This window comes from Oryctolagus cuniculus, chromosome 9 (assembly GCF_051225735.1).
Source record: "Oryctolagus cuniculus isolate XC-2025 breed Fujian yellow rabbit chromosome 9, ASM5122573v1, whole genome shotgun sequence".
Lineage (NCBI taxonomy): Eukaryota > Metazoa > Chordata > Mammalia > Lagomorpha > Leporidae > Oryctolagus > Oryctolagus cuniculus.
Window position 1 is genome coordinate 128,547,521 of NC_142875.1, and position 25,037 is coordinate 128,572,557.

General features: G+C 49.5%; 1 long non-coding RNA gene across 2 annotated transcripts in view; it reads left to right on the top strand.

Annotated features, from left to right (window-relative positions):
- Positions 1-24,709, top strand: part of LOC138843903 (uncharacterized) — a 71,007-nt gene extending 46,298 nt beyond the window's left edge. The window contains exons 3-4 of one of the 2 annotated variants that reach the window (XR_016213093.1): positions 10,315-10,371; positions 24,501-24,709. This is a non-coding gene — a long non-coding RNA (uncharacterized LOC138843903). Of the gene's footprint in view, positions 1-10,314; positions 10,372-18,080; positions 18,210-24,500 lie in introns of those variants that run through there. The other variant, XR_016213094.1, reaches the window with a different exon arrangement.
- The last annotated feature ends 328 nt before the right edge of the window (positions 24,710-25,037 follow it).

Here is a 25,037-nt window from a genome sequence, read left to right on the forward strand (position 1 = left end):
GCTGCTCCTAGGGCTTGTGAGCATTTGCAGGTGAATCAACGTAGGGAGGTGTTTTCTGTCTCTCTGCCTCTTAAATAAGAAAAGTAGGGGTTACAACATCAAGATCCTGTCTCGCTTTGGGAATTGGTTCTGTTACCAGTATGTTTTCTCAGTCCCAGGTCATTTACTTGTGTGTTTCCTTCTAGCTCTCTTCCGGGTCACGACAGCTCCCAGCAGGTCTAAGGCCAGACATATATGTGCTTGTGAGAATAACTCCTCTTCACAAGGACTCCAGGGATGAACAGCCAAAAGACAACCTGGCTCTGTCACTCTGTCCACACAACTAACCTGTCATGGTATTTTAAAATATTTATTCATTTATTTTTATTTGAAAGGCAGAGTTACAGAGAGGCAGAGGCAAAGGGAGAAGGAGAGGGAGAGGGAGAGGGAGAGGGAGACGGAGATGGAGACGGAGACGGAGACGGAGAGGGAGAGGGAGAGGGAGAGGGAGGGAGGTCTTCCATCTGCTGGTTCACTCCCAGATGACCACAACAGCCAGAGCTGGGCTGATCTGAAGCAAGGAGCCAGGAGCTTCTTCCGGGTCTCCCACAAGGGTGCAGGGTCCCAAGCACTTGGGCCATCTTCTATTGCTTTCCCAGACCATAGCAGAGAGCTGGATCGGAAGTGGAGCAGCTGAGACTCAAACCAGCACCTATATGGGATGCTGGCACTGCAGGCAGCGGCTTTACCTGCTACACCACCGTACCAGCCTCTGTCACGGTATTTGAAAGAATTACTGTGTTCCAGTGATTTCCTTCCCCCTGCTAATAGTTTATCTGAAGTGGACGCTTGACCCATTTCTGGCAAGTGAGATGGAGCAGAGCTCACCGGGAGGGATTTCCTTTCTGAAAAACATGCACAGGCACCCAAGGCAAAGCTCTTGCTCCCTCTCCCTTCTTACCGGCTCGGGGTGGGTGGGGAGCGTGTGGGAGCACCGGGGGCAGCCCGACTGCCACTGAAAGGTGACGGCAGGGGACAGAAGCCAGCAGGCCCAGCACAGCCCAGCGGGAAGAGAGCTGCCTCCCTGGGGGCACAATCGGCAGCTGGACACAAGCCTGCCCCAGCCCACCTCTGCACTTGATGGGGGAGAAGAATCCTTGCTTAGTCTTTAGGTCTGGAGTTGGGTTTTCGTTTCCTTGCCAAAGCAGGCGTTGCTGACTTGTAGGTAATTTTCTCTCATTAGCACATCAGCCTGGTCTTATTTCTAGACTTATTTTCTAGCTTCTTGTGAGCTCACAGCCATGCGTTCCTGATCCAACCCTCTCTTGGAATTTTATTTCTCAATGCCACACCCTAGGTTTGCGCTGTATTTGTTCACCTGCCCACCTGTGCTGTCAACACAAGCTCTGTAGTCTCTCTCTGTAGTCTCTCCACAGCTCTGTAGTCTGCTCCAACATGAATATTACATTTTATTTAGAAGGATTTGTTTGTTTATTTTAAAGGCAGAATTACATAAAAAGAGGGGCAGAGAGAAAGATTGATCTTTCATCTGCTGGTTGATTCCCCAAATGGCTGCAATGGCTTGGGGCTGGGCTGAGCCCAAGTCAAGAGCCTAGAATCTCATCCAGGTCCCCAACACGGGTGGGAGGGACCCAAGGTCTTTGCCATCATTGCTGTGTTTCCAGGTGCATTAGCAGGGAGCTGGATCAGAAGTTTTAGGGGAGATTACAGAATTTCCTGCAGTGCCAGCGACCGAGCTTTCACATTTATTTGAGAGGCAGAGAGAGAGACAGACAGAGCTCCTGTCTGCTGATTCATGCCACAAAGGCCTGTAATGGCCAGGCCTAGGCTTAAGCTTTTATATAAGCTTACAGAAATATCCATGTCCTTTTTTTAAAAAAAAATTTCCATTTTATTTGAAAGCAGTGAGACAGAGAGCACCCATGTGGGTGGCAGGGACCCAAGTACTTGTTGCCTCCCAGGGTGTGCACTAGCAGGAAGCTGTATGGGAAGAGGAGGGGCCAGGACTTGAACCTGGCACTCTGATACGGGACGCAGCGCCCAATGCCAGCCCCCACATACTGCTTGTATTGTTTTTAAATACTGTGGTGATCTACTTTAGAGAAGTTGGATACTTGGTTATTTTTAAAAAAACAAAACAAATAAAAAGCCCATGTGAAATTTGCCTCTGGAGTAACATGGTCAAGGGAAGCATCTGCATCCACGCAAGTGGGTGGAAAAACCAGCCCATGGGAGGTGCCTTCTGCGCTGCTGGGCGCTCACATGGGATCTGGATAAGGGCACGCCCACCTGGCCCTGGGAGGTCTGGCTGAGCTGGAAGGCGGGGCTGCCTCCCACGCACTCACACCCAGCACCTTAGGAATGAGCACATTTTTACACCTTAAGAAAAAGCCTGTAAATTTCTTTTTTTTTTTTTTTTCTGTGTTAAACCTTACATTGGTTTCCCCTTCTAAAGGCAGTGTTTGGTAGTTCAGTAGCATGAGCCAAGCTGACAGGCTGTCCTGTAGGCTGTCAAGGGCACTGACAAGTGACAGGGACACGGCTTTTCCTGAAGGGTTCTAGGCAGTTGTCCGCCCCACTCCTCAGGACGGTGACAGCACGGGATGTCCTTTCAGTGCTGGGGGACACCCAGAGGCAGCCTGAAGGCTTCCTGCTGCTGCCAGGAAGCCGATGCCCTAGAGCGAGGCCCCTCTTTGCATTCAGCACTGCTCTGCTCAGATAAGCCGCCGGTCTCCCTTTGACAGCGTGTCTCCGAGAAGGGTGGCAACTGTGCGGAGAAGCTGTCACCACACTATAGCACAACACGTCCACAGTCTCAAATCCACAGAGGTTGCAGATCCCATGCCATTTGCTGGACATAGTCATTCGGGTGGCTGCGCTGGGGTTGTCCACACCAGTCGTTGTTCACGGTTGTCCCAGAAGAGGAACTGGCTGTCTGCAGAAGTGCCTGGTGTTCAGGAAGTGGACTGTGGGAGTTCCTTTAACCCGAACCACGCTTTTAGTATTGACCTCGTCTTGTGAGATAGGAATTTTATGCTGTCTGAGCAGGAATCCCAAGACTGAAAATTCATAAGACAGCTCCACATAAGAACAGAGGAGTCTATCATGGCAGCTTCCTTGTGTGGCCCCAGGTCCAGGCAGCAGGTGGTCTGGGCAGAGCTGCAGCAAGGTTTACCCTGCACAGAACAGTGCAAGACGCAAGGTTTTAGGTATTTACCAATCGATGGGGACAGGGGATTTCTATGAGCTTTTTGAAAACTCCACATATACATGGATTGTAAGGTGTTTTCCACCAAAATAAGCCTCTCTTTTAATTCCATTTTCCAGGAAGTTTTCTCAGCACCCTCATGCTTCTCAGTACTTTGAGGATATCTGGTGGATGAAATGCCTTGATGGGGTCTTTCCTAAGAGGTCAGTGCTGTTGTTGGAGAGCCAGGGCCTGAATCCTGTCGTCAGCACCAGGCCTACCGCCTGACCCAGGTGCACTTTCACTCACTGCATGAATGAACCCCCCTATTCCCACCTGCTGGGAGAACAGTCATTTCCCTAATTTTTCCTAGGTTCCTGCACAGGGGATTTGCTTAAATGAAAGCAACGTGTAATAACTAACAGTTAAAGATGAGGGGGGAAGAGAAAGCAGGTCATTGGGAGGAAAATTAGTCTTAGAAGGCTGGATCACAAGACTTGCGGGATAGATGAGAGCTGCTTTAGCTTAGAGCAGGGATCAGAAAATGACCACATCAGGCCAATGCCTATCTCTGTAAAGTCCATGAACCAAAAGCAGTTTTGTACCTTTAAACATTTTATTTATTTAATTTCATTTTATTTGAAAGAGAAAGAGAGAGATCTTGCATTTTGCAGGTTGCTTCCCAGTATGCCTGCAATAGCCAGGGGCGGGTCAGGCCGAGGTCAGGTTCAACCTGGTCCTCCAGTGTGGAGGCAGGGACCCAGGGACGGAGTCATCACCTGCTGCCCCCAGGATGCACGCCAGCAGGAAGCTGAGCCCAGAAGTGCAGGGGGACCTCAGCCAGCGTCCTGACATGGGGTGTGAGCGCCCAGGCATTGACCGCAGCACGGCGTCAAATGCCCATCCTTAGTTTTCACGTTTTTTAATGGCCAAAAAATAATGATCAAAATGTTGTGCTGAGCGAGTGCTGACAGAGGAGCGCCACACACTGAAAAAGTTTTAAAGTCCTTTATTGCCGGCGGCCGAGAGTGGGCTCCTGCCCCAAAGAACTCCCGACCCCGAGGCCCAAAGCCACAAGGTTTATAAAGGCAAAAACCGCAAAATCGGGAGGGGGAATACGTGGTTGCTAAGATCAAAAGAGAGTACATAGTTACTGGGGTCAAGATAACCTAAGACCTAAGTGAAATTAATATCCATTATAATCTTGACAATACCAGTTACAATCTTAACAATTATCAATTATGGTCTTGACATTAATCCAATTATTAGTTTTAGTTAAATGTAAGACATAGACAAATCACATCTTTATCATTAACCCAGGTGCAACCTTTCTACTTTCAAGCTTGAGCGATCATGCTAGGGGGTTTCTGTGCTCTGCCAAGGGTGATGTAGTGCACTGCTATTGTCCGACTATTTGAGATCATAGTTTCAGACCAGAGTCTCACGGTGGGGGGTGCTTTCCCAGAATGGAGTCTCAAGTGCTCCAAAATGGAGTCCCTACTGTCAAGGTGCTACTTCAAAAAGAAGACTGATATTTTGTGACAAGTAAAAAATGATAAGAAATGGAAAAGTCAGTCTCCATGTGTTGGGTTTTATCAGTGCCCAGCTGTTCCACTTGCTGAAGCATAAGCTGTGGCCGCTTTCATGCAGTTTAACAGACACATTGAGTTGTGACACAGATCACGGAGTATACAGAGCCGTGGTGCTTGCTGCTGGGCCTTTCCCAGCTGCCAGGTTCAGAGGCTACAGGGTTCTGAGTGTTCTTAAAGGTTTATTTATTTATCTATTTATCTGAAAGAGTTACACAGAGAGAGGAGAGGCAGAGAGAGTGAGAGGTCTTCCATCCGCTGGTTCACTCCCCAGTTGGCTGCAATGGCCAGAGCTGCGCCGATCTGAAGCCAGGAGCCAGGAACTTCCTCTGGGTCTCCCACACAGGTGTAGGGGCCCAAAGCCTTGGGCCATCTTCTACTGCCTTCCCAGGCCATAGCAGAGAGCTGGATCAGAAGAGGAGCAGCCAGGAATTGAACTGACACCCATATGGGCTGCTGGCACTGCAGGCAGTGGCTTCACCTGCTACACCACAGCACTGGCCCCACGTACATTTTTCATAAGACACACTTTTCATGAACGTTTAGAATACTGCTTGTGTGTATGGATTTCAATATTTTTTTGAACCAAAATAAACTTGCCTTTAAACCCCATTTTCCAGGAACATTTTGAAGCATTTTCATATTAACGAAATATGAAAAACACTAGGCAGTTGGCTGTGGTTTTCTGCGTAGAATGTAGGTGCTCATCGAAGCTCCTGTGATGACTGTAATATCCCAGCTTTGCCTTGACGTGGACAGAAGCCACAGGGATGAGTCATTTCATTCCATAAACCTTGAATCTATTTTGCTGAAACAGACAACAACTGAGCCATATTTATATCATACTTTAATAACCCAACAGTGAAAAAAACTATGAATCTGGCCCCTTTTCTGAGAAGAAAGTTCACATAAACTACAATTTCTTTTATATGCATCTGAAGCAAGAGTCGTCTTCTTTTTTTTCTTGCTTTTTTCTTCCGTGATCTCTAGAGGTGAACACTGAGTTCTGGAAAGGTTTAAAGCTTAAGCTGAGCACAGTCACACCGGCTTTCAAACCTGGGGCTTGGCGTTTAAGGCGAGTCTTGCATTTCAGCGTCTGCAGAGTGAGGATGATGACTTCGGTGTCACGTTCCTGGGGCTGTGTTGGCATCAGGGGAGAGGTAGGAGTAGGAGCCGAGGGTGAATTCCTTTACCAGCGTGTGCAGAGCTGGCTGCCTGGCGGGCCATGGGCAGCTGGACTCTGTGCCTTGAGTGCCATGGCACGACCAGGAAGTGGCTCCAGACTCACAGGCGCTTGCTGGTCCTCCTTTATCCCTTGCCTAGCAGGTGTGGCTGTGGATGACTGATGGAGCACCTCCAGGGAGGCCCCAGAGACCTGCTGATTCCTGCCTTTTGCCTGACTGTGGCTTAAGGACCCCAAAGGATGATAATCTCACTGTGGAACCATGTGGCACATTCATCGACATGGCTCTTGCTTAGTGTCAGGAGTTTCATCCTTACATTCTCTGATTGGGTATGCTGCCTGTTGGGTGACAGCCCTTGGACCTCCCGTCTTGTCTAGGTGAACCTAAATTACCTAGGGTCCCAAACATGGAGACTTTGGTCTGTTTCTCCTTCCCCCTCTTCCCATCTGTCATTGCTAGGATGCCACGGGTGTCTCATTGTCCTGCGGCCCCAGCTTGCCCAGGGCTACGCTGTTTGGATGTATAGATTGGAGGATAGGGAGTTAACACCACCAAGTGGCCTTTCTATGGAATTTCACCCTCCAAACTGCACTGTGTCAGTAATAAAAGTAGTATTAGAGGCTTTTCTGTTTGCCTTATTCCTTGGAATTGTTTCTCAGTTGGCCTGGAAAGCAGGTGGGAAGAGAGACACTGTTTGCAGGTTCCTCTCAAAGACTTGATGAAGAGTCCTTTTCTGGGACAGTCACACAGGAAAAGGAAAGAAATGAATATTGAGCCTGGAGTCATCAGCCCCAGCAAAACACGACTTTTACACACAGGAAGAGGAATGAAATGAAATGAATATTGGGCACAATTGTTAACTGACCTACTTTGGTTACATAACTGACCTATCTTGATTTGGACTTTTTGGACAGGGCTCAGCAAATGCCCTTAGTGAGAGCTAGACTGGAGTAGCTACTTCTAACCCCCACTGCCAGATTGTAATGAACGAGTTTCTGACAAAATTAGGCCACCTTGCACCGATATTTATTGGGCATGCACTTGTCCACAACCAAACACACAACAGTTCCTGCGGCCTATCCTGGGCCAGTCCCTGACCTGTTAGTGCAGTTCCTTCGCGAGAGGCTCATTCGCAGGCAGAGGGTCAGCATCCTGGGGGCAGGCTGTGGTTCACTGCTATCCTCAGACAACAGAATCTGCTGGATCTGTGGCTGGGAACAGGAGGCTGAGCCTCGCGGTTTGGTGCCCTCGCTTGGGGAGCAGGCCCAGAGCACCCTAGATCTTTATACCCTGTTCTGCAAGGGGGGCACAGATACTTTACCCAGTTCCCTGTCTGGACCACCACCAATTTTTTACCACCAAGAGCTCATTTCTCATCTAATAGTGTTAACTGACAAAGTCTCCAGGGAGGTGATTTGGCCTAGTGGTTAACACCTGTGTTGGGATCTCCACATTTCATATTGGGGGGCTTGGTTCCAGCCCTGGCTGTGCCTTTTTTTTTTTTTTTTTTTTTTTTTTTTTTTTTTTTTTTGACAGGCAGAGTGGACAGTGAGAGAGAGACAGAGAGAAAGGTCTTCCTTTGCCATTGGTTCACCCTCCAATGGCCGCCGCGGCCGGTGCACTGCGGCCGGCACACCGCGCTGATCTGATGGCAGGAGCCAGGAGCCAGGTGCTTCTCCTGGTCTCCCATGGGGTGCAGGGCCCAAGGATTTGGGCCATCCTCCACTGCACTCCCTGGCCACAGCAGAGAGCTGGCCTGGAAGAGGGGCAACCGGGACAGAATCTGGTGCCCTGACCGGGACTAGAACCCGGTGTGCCGGCGCAGCTAGGCGGAGGATTAGCCTAGTGAGCCACGGCCTGGCTGTGCTCTTGATACCAGCTTCCTGCTAATGAGTACCCTAGGAGGCAGCAGATGATGGCTTCAAGTAGATGGGTTCCTGCCACCCACAGGGGAGACCTGACTTGAATTCCTGGCCCCAGGCATTTGGGAGGTAAACCAGTGGATGGGAGCTCTCTGACTGCCTGTGTCTCTCTGTCTCTCAAATAAGAAAATATTTAAAGACAAAAATAAAGTCTTTAAAACAAAGCAAAGTTCTTACAGGCCAAGGCTGCCAGCCAGTCTTCTGCAGGGCTGGGGGAGTTTCTTAGAGGTCACTGAGTCATGTACATGCCGCGTGCATCACGCATGTGCCGGGCCACAGCCTCTGCAGTGGCTTTGCACACTCAGTCATACAGACTTACACCCTCTTATTGCCATATATGGAGCAGAGACACACTGACACGTTTCCCGTTTTCACACTCATTTGCACTCCTATGAGGATAAGGTAGAAAACAACTCAGTGTTCTCCATGGGATGCTTGAGTGCCCATTTTATTATTCTTTTTGCCTTCCCTTTCAAAGCTGGAACGTATTTTTTATTATATGCTGTTAGTGGAATGATTCAGGGTTTATCCAATGCCTCCTTCCCATTCGCCCTCAGCTGTAAGTTTTCCTTAGGCCAAATAGTAGCCATAGTTTAATTTCGCACAGTAGGCTTGGTTTGAGGTCATTTCCATGACCACTCTTCATGGAGTCTGTTTCTCTTTCTCTCTTAATCATTCCCTCTCTCTCTCCCTCAATCGCTCTCTCTCTCTCCCCTCCCCCCCACTCAAAGTCATCGTATTTTGCACAGGTTTCAAAGATGGTAATCTCTATTCCCCCAGATGAATGAACCATAGGAACCCACGTCATGCCCTGGTGAGCTCAATGGAGACACAGGGGGAGTGAATCCCTGCAGTCTCAGGTGTATTCCACAAGTTGTGGTTTGCATCTGCAGCATTCGTCTGTCAGAATCCATCCAAGAGAGCCAACTAAGATATGGACCCAGGATTGTGAAGGAAACAGCAGTAGACATGGTTTGGTGGTCTTGGGGCTCAGGGAATGGTATCCCCCCAATATGGAATGTTTTGGAATACTGAGTAATTTTATCTTAAGTAAAAAGCCTTAAAAAGTATTCTTAATTAAAATTTTATTTAGGGGCTGACTCCATGGCACAGTAGGTTAATCCTCCTCCTGCGGTGCCAGCATCCCATATGGGCACCGGTTCTAGTCCTAGCTGCCCCTCTTTCCATCTGCTGTGGCCTGGGAGGGCAGTGGAGGATGGCCCAAGTGCTTGGGCCCCTGCATCCACATGGGAGAGTGGGAAGAAGTACTTGGCTCCTGGCTTCGGATCGGTGCAGCTCCGGCCGTTGCAGCCATCTGGGGAGTGAACCAATTGAAGGAAGACCTTTCTCTCTGTCTCTTCCTCTCACTGTCTGTAACTCTACCTCTCAAATAAATAAATAAAATCTTTTAAAAATTTATTTTATTTGAAAGGCAGAGAGGCAGAGATAGACAGACAACTCCCATCTGCTGGTTTACTCTTGATTTGCCTACAATAGTGGGGGCTGGGCGGGGATAGGGGGAATGGGGAAGACCACCTTGATGTTGCTCTTGTCCTGAGGAGTTTCTTTTCCAGGAACCCCAGGCCCACAGCATAAAGTAAGCACCACCTGTGTGCAGCCCCCAGGCTAAAGGAAGCCCACTGTGCCGTCACCATAACTCCACAGGTTAGTCATAAAAATCAACTGAGATGAACAAGATGACAGATCTTTGTTAGGTGGAAAGTTTTGAGCAACTCCAGTGATTTTTTAAAAAAGATTTATTTGTGTATCTATTTTAAAAGTAGAGAGAGAGGAGAGATAGTGACAGGCAGATCTTCCATCCACTGGTTCATTCCCCAAATGCCTTCAACAGCCGGAGCTGGTGGAGACCAAAGCCAGGAACCAGGAACTCCATCTGGGTCTCCCTCAAGGGTGGCAGGGACGGTTCAAAGGAAGGCCATGAGCATCGCTGACCAACCAGGAACCTGGGCACGCACTGAACATGCAGCTCTCAACACAAACTTCAATCTCACAATCCCTCAGGGAGCCCAGGAATTAAACAACAGCTGCCTGGCTCCTAGTTCTGTGCTCTGTGATAAACACCTTCTCCCACAACCTTGGTGTCAGCGATTGGCTTGCTGTGCGTTGGGCGAGCGGACCCGGTTTCGGTTTTGGGGGTCTGTGGCAACTCCAGCCAGGTTTGGGTGTGTTCTTGTGTTCTGTATCACCACTTCCACGTGGGCGGCATTTGCTGCACTTGTCCTCTGCGCTGTTCACTTGTACCAATTGCTTCAGCAGTGATGTTTGGAGACATGAAGAAGCCGTCACCAGTAGTGTTTCCTTCGTGGGGCTCCTTCTGAGTGCCTTGAACCTTAAAATTCACTCCTGATTTGTGGATGTGCAGGTTGGGAGTCGTTTGGAGATAATCCAGATTCCTGGTCTTTTTTATTCAGGTCTCTGCTGAGCTCCTGGTCAAACTGAGGACAAAGCCTGAATAAGTGTGCAGTCAGGTAAGAAAAACCTCCTGAATCTCCTGTGCAATGGGAATTGGCTGATTGAGTTGTCAGGCCAGTTCTGTTCCTGCCTGTCCCCTCTCAGGATGTGGCCACTGACCAAGAGGAACTGTTCCTGTCATACCATTTGTGGGTCTTTTTTTGTTTGTTTGTTTTTTGACAGGCAGAGTGGTCAGTGAGAGAGAGAGAGAGAAAGGTCTTCCTTTGCCGTTGGTTCACCCTCCAATGGCCACCGCGGCTGGCACGCTGCAGCCGGCGCTGATCCGATGGCAGGAGCCAGGAGCCAGGTGCTTTTCCTGGTCTCCCATGGGGTGCAGGGCCCAAGTACTCAGGCCATCCTCCTCTGCACTCCCTGGTCACAGCAGAGAGCTGGCCTGGAAGAGGGGCAACCGGGACAGAATCCGGCGCCCCGACTGGGACTAGAATGTGGTGTGCTGGCGCCGCAGGGCGGAGGATTAGCCTAGTGAGCCGTGGCGCCGGCCTTGTGGGTCTTGAGTTCCTGTAGGTCCACTCATTTTGAGAGCTTGGGTTGTTACCTTCAAAGTCTGTGCAGCTGTTGTTTCAACCCCCATCCCCTCTCTTTGGGCTGTGATCAGTGGATGACAGCAGGAGCAGCCTTGTGGGACCAGGTTAATAGGCCTTGACACAAGCAGGCTGGCCAGGGCCTACCTGAATGACGTCATCGAGTCATCGTAGGCATCGAAGGAGCCTGGGACACAGTAATTGCCCAGCAGATGTTATCTGTGATTACGCGGACCACGTACACCCTCCTAAGTGTGGTTCCGGCATTGCCCTTTCTGTGAAACCACCCTGGCACCTCCCACCAGCACAGATATCCAAAGTCATCGCAGGAGGCTGGTGTGTGGCACAGTGGGTTAAGCTGCCGCTTTGTGGCACCCCGCACCTCACATGGGAGTGCTGGTTTGAGTCCCGGCTGCTCTGCTTTCAATCCAGTGTCTTGCTAACGTATAGCCTGGGAGGCAGCCGGTGATGGCCCAAATATTTGGGTCCCTGCCACCCTTGTGGGAGACCCAGATGGAGTTCCTGGTTCCTGGCTTTGGTATCCACCAGCTCTGGCTGTTGAAGGCATTTGGGGAATGAACCAGTGGATGGAAGATCTGCCTGTCACACTCTCTCTCTCTCTCTCTCTCTCTCTCTCTCTCTCTGCTTTTAAAATAGATATATACACAAATAAATCTTTTTAAAAAAAGTCACTGGAGTTGCTCAAAACTTTCCACCTAACAAAGATCTGTCATCTTGTTCATCTCAGTTGATTTTTATGACTAACCTGTAGAGTTATACAAGTATTATTTTTCTTTTAAATTTTATTTATTTTAACTTCATTTGAAAGATAGAGAAAGAGGGACAGAAACAGATGGAGAGATCCTTCCATCCACTGGTTCACTCTCCAAGTGCTTGCAATTGCCAGGACTGGGCCAGGCTGCAGCCAGGAGCCCGGAACTCAATCCAGGTCCCCACATATGTGGTAGGGACCTAACTACTTGTGCCATCACCTGCTACCTCCCAGTGTGAGCATTGGCAGGAAGCTAGCATTGGAACTGGAGCCAGGACTCAAAGCCAAGCACTCTGGTAAGGGATGTGGGTTCCCAAGGGGTAGCTTTACTGTGCCAAATGTCCATATTGTTATTAAACAGATACCATTATTATTATTATCTAACATAGAACAAAACTGAAGCCCAGCGGGTTTGCGACTTTATCAAGGCCACTCGAGACATGAATTCAAGTCTCGTGACCTCTTGTTTACTCAGCATTTTGGTAGACAACATGACTTGTGATTCTTGGTTATTCTTTGAGGAAGTGGCAGAGGAGAGAAGTTCTAACACAAGTTGATGAACATCACTTACTAGCCCTAAGGCCTTGAGCTCGGTGCATAACCTCCCTAAGCCTTTGTTTTCTCATCTGTAAAATAGCAATATCGTCTTATTATCCTCAGTCTCCCTATTGTAAGGGTTAAATTAAATGACATATGTAAAATCTTAGAATAGGGCCTGGTACAGAGTAGCATCCAAGTCATTTTTTTTTCTGATTGTGAGAAATAAGGAAATGCAGGGCTTTATTTTGTAATACAGAGGCCATCCTATGGCTGTGTCCCCATTTCCCACTCCACAATTTTTGCATGTTTTTCACTCTAGGAGCAAAGTCTTTTTTTTTTTTTTAAATGTTGAGGATGGGTGTTTGGCACAGCCGTAAAGATACTGTGTGGAATGCCTGCATCCGTATCAGAGAACCTGGGAGCAGATTCCAGCTGGGCCCTGATCACAGCTTCTTAACTAATGCAGGCCCTGGCAGGCAGCCTGTGCTTGGCTCTAGTACGTGGGTCCTTGCCCTCCACAATGGAGACACAGCTTGAGTTCCAGGTTCCTGGCTTTGGCCTGGCCCAGCACCAGCTTTGGCAGGCATTTGGGATTTGGGGAATGAACAAGTGGATGGAAGCTCTCTGGGTCTCTCTGTCTCTGCTCAAATTTTTGAGAAAAGGACAAAGGAATAAAGCTTTGAATACCAAAAGCTTGAACCCAGCATCCATCTCCCAAAGAGTAGCTGCCCTTTAGTTATGTCTGCAGCTGTTTGGCTCTGTTTGCTGTCCTGGTACCCTCATGAAAATGGGCAAGTGTGTGTGGGGACCTCATTAGCAGAAACTAGAAGAGAAACTAGAGAATGGTGATGGAATGTGCTTTGTACTTAAAACACAGAAAAAGCAAAAATTCCAAAGAATTCCAAGAGAAGCTAAAGGGGTAGCATTGTGGTATAGGTTTAAGCTCCTGCCCGCAATGCCAGCATCCCATATGGGTGCCAGTTCGAGTCCCAGCTGATCCACTTCTGATCCAGCTCCCTGCTAATGTGTTTGGGAAAGCAGCAGCAGAGGGCCCAAGTGCTTGTGCCCCTGCATCCAGATGGGAAACCTGGAAGTAGTTCTGGACTCCTAGCTTCAGCCTGGCCCAGCCTTGGCCATCGCAGCCATTTGGGCAAGTAAACCAGTAGATGGAAGATTCTCTCTCTCTCTCTCTCTCTCTCTCTAACTCTTTCAAATAAACACATAAAAATAAAATATAAATAATTTTTTTTGTAAAAAAAGAGAGAGAGAAGCTAGGAGGTTGATTTGTATGTATAAAGCAGTGCCAAAGCATTTAAATTCCCTCCCCCAGCTATAAGGGAGCTTTTAAAATGGAAGTGATGGCCGGCGCCGTGGCTCACTAGGCTAATCCTCCGCCTAGCGGTGCCGGCACACCGGGTTCTAGGCCCGGTCGGGGCGCCGGAGTCTGTCCCGGTTGCCCCTCTTCCAGGCCAGCTCTCTGCTGTGGCCAGGGAGTGCAGTGGAGGATAGCCCAGGTGCTTGGGCCCTGCACCCCATGGGAGACCAGGAAAAGCACCTGGCTCCTGGCTCCTGCCACCGGATCAGCGCGGTGCGCCGGCCGCAGCGCGCCGGCCGTGGCGGCCATTGGAGGGTGAACCAACGGCAAAGGAAGACCTTTCTCTCTGTCTCTCTCTCTCACTGTCCACTCTGCCTGTCAAAAAAAAAAAAAAAAAAAATGGAAGCGATTATAGCAAACCCATTGGTTTGACTTGGTTTACCAAAAGTCATCCGGGTAAGGTGGTTAGTTAGCCATGGCATCGGCTGGGTTTCTATGGCTGCAAAAATACTCTTCTGCCCACAGTCTTTGCAACAGAGAAGTGTTTTATTAGGATATGAAAATCACTTGGTAATTCAAGGAATTTTATTTGAAGCTCAAGAACAAAACACAAGGAGTAGCTGTGTTCCTGGAACTGGGCGTGTTTTAAAAGGACAAGAAGAGAGACAGAGCACGGCAGTGTTCCAGGGACTGTGTGGCGTGTGTTTGCTTTAGGGTGATGGCTCCGTTCTCAGGAAGTGAGCTGGCAGCTCCCTCGGCAGGACCCACCTGCAGCCTGCTCACTGTGAGTGTGTCCTTGGTCACCTCTGCTTCCTCCGTGACTGACTCCTCCTGGGCTCTGTGCCCCAGCTTCCTCCCCACAGACCACCAGAGATAACAACAGACCCCCCCTGACCTTTTTAATAGATGAAAGGAAGACACAGAGACCCCAATGGGAAACTGCAAGAGAAGAAATACACATGATAAAATGAGACTGAACCAACAGCGTTTAGCACTGCAAACTCTCTCCAGGGGCTGGTTCCATAGCATAGTGGGGAAAGTCCTGCCTGTGTCACCAGCATCCCATGCAGGTGATGGTTCGAGTCCCGGCTGCTCCACTTCCAGTCCAGCTCCCTGCTAATGGCCTGTGATGGCTCAAGTACTTGGATCTCTGCCACCCACACCGGAGACTCTTCTTGAGTTCCAGGTTCCTGACTTTGGCCTGGGCTAGCCCCAGCTTTTACAGGTAAAATCTGTTTGCCAAATTGAACACCAAAAGCTTGAACCCAGAATCAATCACCCAGAGACTAGCCGCCCTTTAAGTGAGTTACGTCTGAGGCCATGTGACACTGTTTGATGTCTTAGTACCCTCATGAATGTAGCCTAGCACTGGCCTGGTTCTATGCCAGGCCAAAGCCAGGAGCCAGGAGCTTCTTTCAGGTCTTCCATGTGGGTGCAGGGGCCCAAACACTTGGGCCATCTTCCGCTGCTTTCCCAGGCTCATTAGCAGGGAGCTGGACCAGAACTGAAGTAGCTGGGACTCGAATGTACACCCACATGGAATGCCAGCGCTGCAGACGGCAGCTTAACCCACTACACCACAGGCCACAGTGCTGGCCCCTACAATGGTTTCTTTTCAATTATTTTAATTTTAATTAAAAAAAATTTTTTTTTGACAGACAGAGTGGACAGTGAGAGAGAGAGAGACAGAGAGAAAGGTCTTCCTTTGCCGTTGGTTCACCCTCCAATGGCCGCCGAAGCTGGTGTGCTGCGGCCGGCGCACCATGCTGATCCGAAGGCAGGAGCCAGGAGCCAGGTGCTTCTCCTGGTCTCCCATGGGGTGCAGGGCCCAAGCACTTGGGCCATCCTCCACTGCACTCCCTGGCCACAGCAGAGAGCTGGCCTGGAAGAGGGGCAACCGGGACAGAATCCGGCGCCCCGACCGGGACTAGAACCCAGTGTGCCGGCACCGCTAGGAGGAGGATTAGCCTGTTGAGCCACAGCGTCGGCTTCTTTTCAATTATTTTAAAATTTCTTTCAGTGCTTAACCATGAGCTGCCCCAAGCCAGAGGTCTGCCCATGTATTTTGCCGTAAGTCCTCATCAGTACTCCTCCATACAGACACTGTTGCTCCCTGAATCGCTGATGGGAGGAGGAACTCGCCCCAGGGCACAGAGGCAGGAAGTGGCTCTCACTTCAGAGCCAGGCGCCAGACCCCGAGGCCACTGGGTCCTTCCAGACCAGACTGAAGGTACCAGGCAGCGTCCGTGAAACGGAAGATCCTCCCAAGACTTCTGCAGGGGACAGGCATGAGACGGGCCAGGCGGGAGGCCAACGATACACACCTGGTGGCATATTCAGTTGCTAAAAGTGGGCCCCAGTTTGAGGCCCTCCAGCGGACTGCGGATGGAGGGAAGTCTGACAACTGCACACCTCACAGGACCCCTGAGACAGAGCAGACCAGTGTCTCAGGAGGGGAGCACCTCTGCTTGGCGGTGACACGGGCCAGGGACAGACAATGCAGCTGAGGGTTCCCAGCAGTCTCTGTGCCTCAGCCCTGCACTGCTAGCAGCTCCGTCCCCTTCCCTGCCAGGTCAGCACACCCACTTTCCCATGATGCACCGGAGCGTCCTCCATCATGCACGAGACGCCATGATGAGCCCATGTCTGCTGAGCTCCATGTGGGGACACCATAAGACCTCCTATGGGATGATTGCTCACGCTGAACCCTGTCCAAACTGCACCCCACCCATACGTTCAACTAGGGAGCCACCCCTACAATAAAGGGGGTGACTGATATGGGGTACCAGTGATCCTCCTCGTGGGGCTGCCCACACTCACCTCTGAGTGTGTACTATTAACTCTAATCTCTTTAAAATATCCTGTTGCTATTCTTCTACTTTATCTATGCTCTGCCTTGAATTCCTCTCCATTCCCACAGCAGTGGGAAGATCGGACATAAATTTATTTTATTTTATTTTTATTTTTTGGGTATGAGATATAGGTACCTTTTTAAAAAAGTATTTATTTATTTATTTGAAAGGCAGAGTGACAGAGAGGCAAAGGCAGAGAGAGAGAGAGGTCTTCCATCTGCTGTTTCCTTCCCTAAGATGCTGCAATGGCTGGAGCTTCGTTGATTGGAAGCCAGGAGCCAGGAGCCTCTTCCAGGTCTCTGATTCAGCTTCCTGCCAATGTGCATCCGGCAAGGCAGCCGGCTAAGGCTCAAATCCTTGGGCCCCTGCCATCCATGTGGGAGACCAAGATAGAGTTGCAGGCTCTTGGCCATGGTTGGAATGGGCATTTGGGGAGTGAGCCAGAGGATGGAAGATTTCCTTCTGTCTGTCTCTGCTTTTTTCTCTCTGTCTCACTGACTTTCAAATGGAATGAAACCAAATTTTAAATAACTTGTTATATGTAGGAAGAATCTTCAGTTTTCTTTTAAAAATGTATTTGCCTTTATTTATTTGAAAGGCAGAGGGAAGGAGAGAAAGAGGGGGGGAAGGAGAGAGAGACTATCTTCCATCCATTTGTTTATTTCCCAAATTCCCACACCAGCCCGGGCTCAGGCAGGTCAAAGCCAGGAGCCAGAAACTCCATCCGAGTCTCCTGTCTGGGCGGCAGAGACCCAAGTGCTTGTGCTGTGTGGTCACCTGGGGCCTCCAGGCTGCTTTAGGAGGAAGCTGGATCAGAAGCAGAGGAGTTGGGACTCAAACCGAGGTATCTAATATGGGATGAGAACCACCCAAGTGGTAGCTTAACCCACTGCACCACAACACCCACCCTGTTTTTCTTTTCTTAGTATAGAATCTTCTTTTCTTTTTCACACTTGAAAGAAATGGGAGCAGTGGAAGGAGGAAAGGCATTTTCTGGGTGGCTGGGACACCTCGGAAAGAGGTGCGAGTGCCGAGTTGACAACTGGCTAGGTCCTGGGTACGACTGGCCATCAGATGGAGGTGAAGGAAGAACACGGGTTCTGTTTTTATTCAGTTCCTTTGGAGGGTACACATGTACTCATGTGGGGAAACAGGCTCGGGCAGAGGGGGGCAGCAGGCAGGCTTTCGAGAGGGGCCTGCAGACGCCCACAGGCTGATTCCTGGTGTTACCATGAAGAGGGAAAGCCCACCACGAGGAGATGTCTGTGCCTGGGCCAGGCTTGGGGCTGAGTCCTCGTTCCCCGTCTGTCCCCCCAGGGTCCACCCCAGTTTCCTCTCACAGCGATAGACAGGGCCTTGCCCCTTCCTGCATTGCACTGAAATGATGGTTGCCCCACTGGCAGCCTCTGCTGGACCCCTCATTCCTTACCCTGGAGAAGCACCCTCGGCACCGTGCCCAGGACACCACTGTGGCCAAAGTGGTGAGCTCTCCTATCTCCTTCTGTTGAGGGGGGTGAGGCTGAGCTAGATGAGCTGGGGGTTGTTATAACAGGTGTGTGCATGTGCACATAGCCCCCTGCACACACACACGGTACTGGAAGGAGTTAGACTGCTTCAGGGACCCCACCTCTTTATCCTATCTGCTCCTTAAATATGGGAGCTGCCCAGGATCTATGCTTAGTCCTCCGTTCTCTTCATCCTGCAGACTCTTCTTGGGCTGTTCCAGCTTCCACACAACTTTCCACGTGCCTTAAATCTCAAGTCTCCACCACGGACAGTCTACTGACATCCAAGAAGCACTTCTAGTTTCTCACCTACTAGCTTTAGATCATCACCTTTGTTTTTTATTCCCTAAATCTTTGACAACTATCGCTCCATCATGACATGGGGGGGCCTGAGGGTGGTGGGGGCAGATGTCTGGCACACACTGCAATGCCTGTATCCCATATTGGAGGGCCTGGGCTCGAGTCCTGGCTCCTCTCTGGCTCCAGCTTCCTGCTAAGATCCTTTGTGGGAAGCAGCAGGTGAAGCCTCAAGTACTTGGGTCCCGGCCACTGAAACGGGGGACCTGGATTGAGTTCTGGGCTCCTGGCTTTTGCCTGACCAAGCCCTGGCTGTTGCGGGTATTTGGGAAATGAACTAGCAGATGGGAGACTTCTCTCACACTCTCTCTGCCTTTTGGATAAAAATAAATGAATATTTTTAAAAAAGAGTTTAAAAAGCTACCACATGTGGATGTTAAAGTGGGACCTCACCCACCTAGTCCTGCCAGCAGTGGTCAGGGACCCAGGACCCTTGTGTCTTGCTTCTCAGTCTGCTTGCCTGTCATTGTCAAAATTATTTCATGGGCTAGGACGACACTTGGAGCTTTGGATGCTCTGGCTGCATCCCAGTTGGTGGGGAGAAGGAGGAGAGAGGGGCATACCTCCTCATACCAAGGACACATGCTGGGTGCCCCCACACTACTTCTGCAAAATCCAACTAGCCAGGTCACAGCCACGTGGCCAGTTGATTAACTTACAGTTTAAATGCATGCTCGTTTATGACATGAGCATGTGCACACCAAGATGCTGGGGGTTCTAACCCTATGGAAGAGGAAGGGGCATCTAGGTGGAGACTCTAGCCATGTGCCCTACTCCAAGATTTAATTCATCAGCTGCTTCCTTTTCCATACCTCAATTTTCTGGGCTCCTGCCCTCCTGCACACTCTGCTTCTGGACTGGTGCCACTCCCCACCCTTTTATTCTCACACTTGAGCCTCTGGGAAAAAGCACACAGCCACGTGGCTTAGAGTGTCTTTAGAAATTTAGATTTTCACTCTTCAGCTGGGCTTCTGATTCAGCTAGTGACCAAAATTTATTTGAAACAATCCGTATAATCCTTGAGCCATAGCACCTTATAAGGCCTTGGATATGTTTCTCACTTTAGCTGCTAGCACAGTTTGATCACTGAAGTTGTTGCCGAAATAAGATTTCTGGGGAAGAAGAACTGGTGTTCCGAAACAGATGTCTCAGAACATTGCCTCAGATCAAGAAAACCAAGGCTGGTCAGTGGACAAGTCCTGAAGAAATAACACTCAGTAGTCAACACTTTTTCATCTTCTTTTAAGGAAAGAGTGAGATTAGCCTGTATACTGAGTGTGGTGCAAATGCTTCTGGTATTTATTGAAAATAAATAGAGGATGGTTTAATATTGAAAAAAGAAGTAATGGTATGCGAGTGTTCCCTGGGTAAGTAAACACTGATGACAAAAATAGAAACATGAAGAATTCTGAAGGCATCACCATTAACAAAGCAAAAGCAAAAGCAGCTGGGAGGAGCAAGTATTTGGTCCAGCAGTTAAGATGCTGTTTGGGACACCTGCATCCCATATCAGGAAGCCTGGGCACAAATACTGGCTCCGTTCCAATTCCTGCTTCCCATGTGTGCAGACCCCAACAGGTAGCAAGTGATGGCTCAAGTAGTTTGGTCCCTTTCACCCACGTGGGAGACCTGGGGTTTAGCCTGGTCCAACCCTGGTTTTGGAAGCATTTGGGGAGTGACTTATTGGATAAAACATCTCTCTCTCTCTCTCTCTGCTTTTCAAATAAGATGGAATAAATGAATAAACTAATTAACAGAGAGATGAGGGGGTGGTGGTGTTTATGACACTGGTGTCCCGTATCAGAGTGCCCATTCCAGTCCTGACTGCTCCACTTCTGATCCAGCTCCCTGCTGATGCTCCTGAGAAGGCAGTGGATGGCAGCCCAAGTGCTTGACCCCCTGCTAACCATTTGGGAGACCAGAACAGAGTCTCTGGCTCCTAGCTTCCATCTGGTCCAGATCTGGTTATTACAGACATTTGGGGACTGAAGCAGCAGATAAAAAAATCTCTCTGTGTCTCCTTCTTCCCCGGCATTCCAAAAAAAAAAAAAATCTTTAAAAATAAAAACAGGTGGAAAAATACAACCCCAACTTAAATGGAGTACCTGAAGAATACAGTGCCTTTCTAGAGGGGTGGGGGCAGGGCTGCCCCGTGGCTAAGAAGCAACCCCTACAAACACAGAGACTGCTAGAGGCCGCTCATCGGGGCAGAGAGCAGCTACTGGCTCCGCTGGCCTCCTGTACAAAACGCTTCTGCTTTGATTGACGAGCATCTTACCAAGAGGGGAGACAAATGTCAGCTGAGGTGGCAGAGCTGGGAGAGCTCCCTGAACAAGCACCAGGAAGCGTGGCACACAGGGCTCAGGAAATGCCCCAGGGAGAGGGCAGCAGTAACCTCTAGGGGTGATGCACAGCTGGGGACTGCGGCAGCAGCTCCCAGGGCTCGCACCCGGGCAGCCTGGAGACCAAGTCCTTCCCCAGAAGGCGCTGACCATGTGTCTCCCTTGAGGATGCACCTGCAGGTCTCAGAGTGTGAGCATTTCCTATCAGCAGAGCACCCCACCTTCTCATTGCATAGTCTCCCCTGGGTGCTTTCAGGGGACATGGCACTGTCTCTGCACTTCTTGAACTTAAATGTAGCTTCAATGCAGTACAGTTTGGTGTTGCCCTCTCTGTTCTACACAAGCTACTCTTGTCATTGGCGCCCACCTCCTTGTTGCCAGCTGCAGGGTGTCCCACTTGGCCTTGATCTCTGGGTGGCTCTGACCTGGGGCTTATTCCCTCACTCCCCAAAGGCTCCCTCTTTGGTTCCCTTTCAAATGCTTCCTTGCTCCAGATTTTCCTCCCACTGCTGACTGGTGCCTCTCAGTTTCTTTGCTAGTTTTTCCTTTGCAACCCAGCCTTTCCTAGGGGTACCCTAGGGCACAGTCCCTGTCCCCTCCTCTCGTCTATTTATATCCCTCCTTAAGAACCCCATCCATTTCCAGGGATTGAAATACCCTCAAGTGCTAATGATTTCCAGAGGGAAATCGCTATACCTCCCAAGACGTCTCAGCTTACTTCTGGCCTCACATCAAGTCGTCTGCTTAACATTTCTATTCAGATGTCTCCAAACCTTGTATGTCCAAAACAGAATCCTCAGTGTCTTGGAAACTGGCCGCCTCCCATCCTCTTCATCGAACTAAATGATAAACTGTTTTCCCAAATGCCATGTCGGGAAATTAAATCTTGTTCTTGACTGCTTTTCTCCTGCCTATGCCACATCCAGTCTTCGGCCAGGTCCTGCAGTTCTGTCTTCCCCTCCATCTCGAGCCCCTGCTGTTCCCGCCATTAGCTCAGCCCAGGCCACCCTGTTTCTTCCTTGACAATCACAGCAGCTCCCAGAGGCAACTTCACTTCTATCTTTGGATACCGCCAACATTTTTTCTTGAATGCAGTAGTTCTATTAAAAACATTTTTAAAAAGATTTAGTTATTGTGGTCAGAACTGTGGCACGGTAGGCTAAGCCTCCACCTGTGGTGCTAGCATCCCATGTGTGTGCCTATCCAGTCCAGGTTGCTCCTCTTCCAATCCAGCTGACTGCTTATGCACTGGGAAAGCCATGGAAGATGGCCCAAGTTCTTGGACCCCTGCACCTGAGTGGGCGACCAGGAAGAAGTTCCTGGCTCCCTGCTCATGGCTTCGGATCAGCTGAACCCCAGCCACTGCAGCCATTTAGGGAGTGAGCCAGTGGGTGGAAGACCTTTCTCTGTCTCTCCCTCTCTGTCTGTAACTCTACCTCTCAAATAAATAAATAAAATCTTTAAATTTTTTTTATTATTTATATGAAAGAGTTACAGAGAGAAAGAGAGATCTTCCATCTCCTGGTTGATTGCTCAAATGGCTTCAACCAGGGCTGGGCCAGGCTGAAGCCAAGAGCCTTGAACTCCATCTGGGTCTCTCTCATGGGTGGTAGTCACCCAAGTGCTTCAAGTGCTTGGGTCATCTTCCACTGCTTTGTCAGGCACATTAGCAGGGAGCTGGATCAGAAGAGGAGTAGCTGGAAACTGAACTGGGGCTCAGATGGGATGTGGCATCTCAGGTGGTAGCCCAACCTACTGCATCACAGAGCTGGCTGCAGTTGTGATTTTCTTAAAATAAAAATGAGGGCTGAGGCGGTGGTGCAGCAGGTTAAAGCCCCAGTGGGCAGTGCCGGCATCCCATGTGGACGCAGATGCAAGTTCTGGCTGCTCCGCTTCAATCCAGCTCTCTGCTATGGCCTGGGAAACAGTAGAAGATGGCCCAAGTGCTTAGCCCTGCACCTATGTGGGAGACCTGAAAGACACTCCTGGCTCCAGGCTTTGGATTGTCCCAGCTCTGGCCATTGTGGCCATGTGGGGAATAAACCAGTGGATCGAACTCCCATCTCTCTGTCTCTACTTGTCTCTGTAACTCCATCTTTCAAGTAAATAAAAAATCTTAAAAAGGAGAAAAACTTTTAAAAATGAAATTATTTCCTTTCCTAACTAAAGAATAATCAGAGGCCCCCTGCCCTTAGAATCCCAAGTCCTTATTCTGACATGCAAGGGGGTACCAGGCCCATGCTCTCCCCTGGGCAGCCTGTCTCTGTGGGGCCTTGGGCCGGCTCCCTGGTGCTAATGAATTCTCAGCTGGTCTGGCTTTCATCCTTTGTACTCTCCAAGGTCTTTTTTGCCTTGGGGTTTTACGCAGGTTGCTCCCTCTGCTTGTAGCTAACAGGAAAAACCTTTCTTCAGAGAACTCTCCATTGATCATTCTTTTTTTTTTTTTTTTTTTGACAGGCAGAGTGGACAGTGAGAGAGAGAGACAGAGAGAAAGGTCTTCCTTTTGCCGTTGGTTCACCCTCCAATGGCCGCCGCGGCCGGCGCGCTGCGGCCGGCGCACCGCGCTGATCCGATGGCAGGAGCCAGGAGCCAGGTGCTTTTCCTGGTCTCCCATGGGGTGCAGGGCCCAAGCACCTGGGCCATCCTCCACTGCACTCCCTGGCCACAGCAGAGGGCTGGCCTGGAAGAGGGGCAACCAGGACAGAATCCGGCGCCCCGACCGGGACTAGAACCCGGTGTGCCGGCGCCGCTAGGCGGAGGATTAGCCTAGTGAGCCGCGGCGCCAGCCTTCCATTGATCATTCTTACCTTCACCTTGCCCTTGCTTTTACTCCAGCACTTTTTAAAAACACGTGTACTACTTATTATGAGCCACATGATATTCTCTTCACTGTCATTTTATTAGATTAAATGATTATCCCCTTTAAAATTTTTTTATTTATTTGTTTTACTTACTTTAAAGGCAGAGAGGGATGGAGAGAGTGGGAGGGAAGGAGAGAGGGAGGGAAGGAGAGGGAGAGGGAGAGGGAGAGGGAGAGGGAGAGGGAGAGGGAAGGGAGGGAGGGAGAGAGAGAGAGAGAGAGAGAGAGAGAGAGAGAAAGGATCTTGCACCTTATTCTCCAAGCACCTGCAACAGCAGGATTAGGCCATGCTGCAGCCTGGAGCTGGAAACTCAGTCCAGGTGTCCCACGTGGGTGGCAGGAGCCCTGCCTCTCAGGGTGCACATGAGTAGGAAGCTAGAATCAGAAGCGGAGCCTGGACTCATCCCGGGCAATCCAGTAGGAGATGCAGGCATGCCACGTGGCATCTTAGCTGCCATGCCAGATGCCTTTCTGAGGGAGAGGCGTCTGTAGCACCCACAGCTAGCAGGTGGTAAACTCGGATCTGACCCCAGCAGACCAGTTTTTAGTCTCAACCACGGTGCTATATCCTGCTGTCAGTGTCGTAATCCGGAATCATTCTAGTACTTTGTCCTTTCGGTTTTTGTTGTTATTGTTCGTTTTGTTTTGTCTGTCTCTCCCAGAACAGAAACTGTGACCTCAGGAACATCTCACTGGTCATTTACCATTGTGCCTCGTACAAAATGAATGCTTAATAAATGTCTGTTTAAGGAGTGAATGGATGAGTGATAGCAAGAGAAATCAGTACTCCTGTTCATCTTGACAAGGCTGCTCAGGGATTGGCTTGAGTTAGCATGTCACAAAATGTGATTTTTTTCCTAAACATTTGTAAGTAAGTGTTCTGTAAGCAACTGGAGGCTCCTAGAATAAAGAAGTATAAGGAAACCTTGCTTTGAGGAGTGGTTCAAGAACTTACTTTCTGGGGTAGAAATTTGGTCTAGTAGTTAAGTTACCGCTTAGGATGCCGGCATCCCCTATCAGAGTGCCTGGTTCAAGTCCTGCCTCCTCTGCTTCCCATCCAGCTTTCTATAACGTGCACTCCAGAAGACAGCAGGCGATGGCTCCAGTGCTTGGATCCCTGCCACAGAGAGCTGGATTGAGTTCCTGGCTCCAGACTTCATTCAGCTGTCTCAGCTCTGGCTGTTCAAAGCATCTGGGGAGAGAACCAGCAGAATAAAGATTTTTCTCTCTCTGCCTTTCAAAGACAAGGAAATAAAAATTTTAAAACAAATTATTTTCTACATACTTGTCATTGATATATATATATACACATACATATTTATAATTGGTATACATGATTATAGTAACCTGCAGAAATAGAAGGGCATGGTGTATGAGGAAGTAAGCACTCCTTCATGTTAAATACCTACACATATAGTTGCTTAGTTCAACATTGAACTAAGCAAGTTATTCTTAAAATTATTTATGCATTTATTTTTACTCTATTTGAAAGGAGAGAGAAAAAGAGAGAGAGAGAGAGAGAGAGAGAGAGAGAGAGAGAGAGATAAAGCGCCGTTGGTTCATTTCCCAAATGCCTGCAACAGAGCAGCCAGGGTTGG